We start from the raw sequence: 4,411 nt of genomic DNA on the forward strand, positions 1-4,411 counted from the left end.
TCCACTCCCCAGAACAAAGGTTGTTAAATTCCAATCTTATTCTAGTTTTACCTTAGGAGTCATATAGTAGTAATTAGTATCTATATTTTTTTGATTTTATCTCCAATTAAGCTATAATTTAATTTTCTCATCATCATCAAACATGAATAAAATAGAATAATTTCTTTAGAATAAGAGGCAATAATTTTTGAGTTTTTAATAAGAACATTCTAATTATTTACATGTGGTGGCAATGCTTTCTGTCTTCTGAATGAATGCTTGAACAGTGCATATGTCTTTTGAATTTGATGTTTAAGACTGTTAAATATGTTGGCTCTTGAAAGAATGATGAACATGAGACATGTTATTGATAATCTGAAAAATCATAAAAAAATGATTCTTGAAGCAAGAAAAAGCAGCAAAGAACAAAAGCTTACAGAAAAAAAAAGCAAGCAGAAAAAGCCAATAGCCCTTAAAACCAAAAGGCAAGGGTAATAAAAAGGATCCAAGGCTTTGAGCATCAGTGGATAGGAGGGCCTAAAGGAATAAAATCCTGGTCTAAGCGGCTGAACCAAGCTGTCCCTAACCATGTGCTTGTGGCGTGAAGGTGTCAAGTGAAAACTTGAGACTGAGCGGTTAAAGTCAAGGTCCAAAGCAAAAAGAAGAGTGTGCTTAAGAACCCTGGACACCTCTAATTGGGGACTTTAGCAAAGCTGAGTCACAATCTGAAAAGGTTCACCCAATTATGTGTCTGTGGCATTTATGTATCTGGTGGTAATACTGGAAAACAAAGTGCTTAGGGCCACGGCCAAGACTCATAAAGTAGCTGTGTTCAAGAATCATCATACTGAAATAGAAGAATCAATAACACTATCTGAATTCTAAGTTCCTATAGATGCCAATCACTCTGAGCTTCAATGGATAAAGCGAGATGCCAAAACTGTTCGGAAGCAAAAAGCTACTAGCCCCGCTCATCTAATTAGAATCTGAGCTTCACTCAAAAACTCTGAGATATTATTGTTTCTTGACTCATTTGTATTCTATTTTATTTATCTAGTTGCTTGAGGACAAGCAACAGTTTAAGTTTGGTGTTGTGATGAGCGGGTATTTTATACGCTTTTTGGGGTTAATTTCATATAGATTTTAGTATATTTTAGTTAGTTTTTAGTTTATTCTCATTAGTTTCTAGGAAAAATTCATATTTCTGGACTTTACTATGAGTTTGTGTGTTTTTCTGTAATTTCAGGTATTTTCTGGCTGAAATTGAGGGAGCTGAGCAAAAATCTGATTCAGGCTGAAAAAGGACTGCTGATGCTGTTGGATTCTGACCTCTCTGCACTCAAAATGGAATTTCTGGAGCTACATGAGTCCAAATGACGTGCTTCCAATTGCGTTGGAAAGTAGACATCCAGGGCTTTCCAGCAATATATAATAGTTCATACTTTGCTCAAGGATAGATGACGTAAACTGGTGTTCAACGCCAGTTTTATGCTGTAGTCTGGCGTCCAGCGCCAGAAACAAGTCAAAAGTTGGAGTTCAACGCCAGAAATGGATCCAAAGCTGGCGTTGAACGCCCAAAACAGCCCTATGCACATGAGAAGCTTTAGTCTCAGCCCCAGCACATACCAAGTGGGCCCCAGAAGTGAATTTATGCACCATCTATCATAGTTGACTCATTTTCTGTAAACCTAGGTTACTAGTTTAGTATTTAAACAACTTTTAGAGATTTATTTTGTATCCCATGACATTTTAGATCTGAACTTTGTACTCTTTGATGGCATGAGTCTCTAAACGCCAGTCTGGTGCCCATTTCTGGCGTTAAACGCCCAGAATGGTGCCAGACTGGGCGTTTAACGCCCATTCTGCTACCCTTACTAGCGTTTAAACGCCAGTAAGTTTCTCCTCCAGGGTGTTCTATTTTTCATTCTGTTTCTGCTTTTTCAATTGTTTTTGTGACTTCACATGATCATCAACCTATAGAAAATATAAAATAACAAAAGAAAATAGAAATTTAACATAGATAAAAAAAATTGGGTTGCCTCCCAACAAGCGCTTCTTTAATGTCAATAGCTTGACAGTGGCTCTCATGGAGCCTCACAGATGTTCAGAGCAATGTTGGAACCTCCCAACACCAAACTTAGAGTTTGAATGTGGGCGTTCAACACCAAACTTAAAGTTTGGTTGTGGCCTCCCAACACCAAACTTAGAGTTTGACTGTGGGGGCTCTGTTTGACTCTGTATTGAGAGAAGCTCTTCATGCTTCCTCTCCATGGTGACAGAGGGATATCCTTGAGCTTTAAACACAAGGGAGTCTCCATTCACTTGAATGATCAATTCTCCTCTGTCAACATCAATCATAGCTTTTGTTGTGGCTACGAAGGGTCTGCCAAGGATGATGGATTCATCCATACACTTCCCAGTCTCTAGGATTATAAAATCAGCAGGGATGTAATGGTCTTCAACCTTTACCAAGACATCCTCTACAAGTCCATAAGCCTATTTCTTTGAATTGTCTGCCATCTCCAGTGAGATTCTTACAGCTTGTACCTCAATGATCCCTAGCTTCTCCATTACAGAGAGAGGCATGAGGTTTATACTTGACCCTAGGTCACACAGAGCCTTCTCAAAGGTCATGGTGCCTATGGTACAAGGTATTGAGAACTTTCCAGGATCTTGTCTCTTCAGAGGTAATTTCTGCCTAGTCAAGTTATCTAGTTCTTTGATGAGCAATGGAGGTTCATCCTCCCAAGTCTCATTACCAAACAACCTGCCATTTAGCTTCATGATTGCTCCAAGGTACTTAGTAACTTGCTCTTCAGTAACATCTTCATCCTCTTCAGAGGAAGAATACTCATCAGAGCTCATGAATGGCAGAAGTAGATTCAATGGAAACTCTATGGTCTCAGTCTGAGCCTCAGATTCCCATGGTTCCTCATTAGGAAACTCCTTGGAGGTCAGTGGACGTCCATTGAGGTCTTCCTCAGTGGAGATTACTGCCTCTTCCTCCTCTCCAGGTTCGGCCATGTGAGACGTGTTTATGGCCTTGCACTCTCTCTTTGGATTCTCTTCTGTATTGCTTGGGAGAGTACTGGAAGGGAGTTCAGTAATTTTCTTACTCAGCTGACCCACTTGTGCCTCCAAATTTCTAATGGAGGACCTTGTTTCAGTCATGAAACTTTGAGTGGTTTTGATTAGATCAGAGACAATGGTTGCTAAGTCAGAGTGGCTCTACTTAGAATTCTCTGTCTGTTGCTGAGAAGATGATGGAAAAGGCTTGCAATTGCTAAACCTATTTCTTCCACCATTATTGTTGTTGAAACCTTGTCGAGGTCTCTGTTGATCTTTCCATGAGAGACTTGGATGATTTCTCCATAAAGGATTATAGGTATTTCCATAGGGTTCTCCCATGTAATTCACCTCTTCCATTGCTGGGTTCTCAGGATCATAAGCTTCTTCTTCAGAGGAAGCTTCCTTAGTACTGCCTGTTGCTGCTTGCATTCCAGACAGACTCTGAGAAATCATATTGACTTGCTGAGTCAATATTTTATTCTGAGCCAATATGGCATTCAGAGTATCAATTTCAAGAACTCCATTCTTCTGATTCGTCCCATTATTCACAGGATTCCTTTCAGAAATGTAAATGAATTGGTTATTTGAAACCATTTCAATGAGTTCCTGAGCTTCTGCAGGTGTCTTCTTCAGATGAAGAGATCCTCCAGCAGAGCTATCCAATGACATCTTGGATAGTTCAGACAGACCATCATAGAAAATTCCTATTATGCTCCATTCATAAAGCATGTCAAAAGGACATCTTCTGATTAATTTCTTGTATCTTTTCCAAGCTTCATAGAGGGATTCACCTTCCTTCTGTCTAAAGGTTTGGACTTCCACTCTAAGCTTGCTCAATTTTTGAGGTGGAAAGAACTTTGCCAAGAAGGCATTGACTAGCTTTTCCCAAGAATTCAGGCTTTCTTTAGGTTGTGAGTCCAACCATGTCCTAGCTCTGTCTCTTACAGCAAAAGAAAAAAGCATAAGTCTGTAGACTTCAGGGTCAACCCCATTGGTCTTAACAGTGTCACAGATTTGCAAGAATTCAGCTAAGAACTGATGAGGATCTTCCAATGGAAGTCCATGAAACTTGCAATTCTGTTGCATTAGAGAAACTAATTGAGGCTTAAGCTCAAAGTTGTTTGCTCTAATGGCAGGGATTGAGATGCTTCTCCCATAGAAGTCGGGAGTAGGTGTAGTAAAGTCACCAAGCACCTTCCTTGCATTGTTGGCATTGTTGTTTTTGGCTACCATGGTTTCTTCTTCCTTGAAAAGCTCTGTTAGGCCCTCTAAAGAGAGATGTTATTTAACTTCTCTTAGCTTTCTCTTCAAGGTCCTTTCAGGTTCAGGATCGGCTTGAACAAGTATGCCTTTATCTTTGTTC

General features: G+C 39.7%; 1 non-coding gene across 1 annotated transcript; it reads left to right on the plus strand.

The window, feature by feature from the left end:
- Positions 1-3,771: 3,771 nt before the first annotated feature.
- On the plus strand, positions 3,772-3,879 carry LOC112760533 (small nucleolar RNA R71). Its single transcript, XR_003180969.1, has one exon. It is a non-coding gene; the product is annotated as a small nucleolar RNA R71 (small nucleolar RNA).
- The last annotated feature ends 532 nt before the right edge of the window (positions 3,880-4,411 follow it).

Source organism: Arachis hypogaea, chromosome 16 (genome assembly GCF_003086295.3).
Source record: "Arachis hypogaea cultivar Tifrunner chromosome 16, arahy.Tifrunner.gnm2.J5K5, whole genome shotgun sequence".
In the NCBI taxonomy this organism is placed as follows: Eukaryota; Viridiplantae; Streptophyta; class Magnoliopsida; order Fabales; family Fabaceae; genus Arachis; species Arachis hypogaea.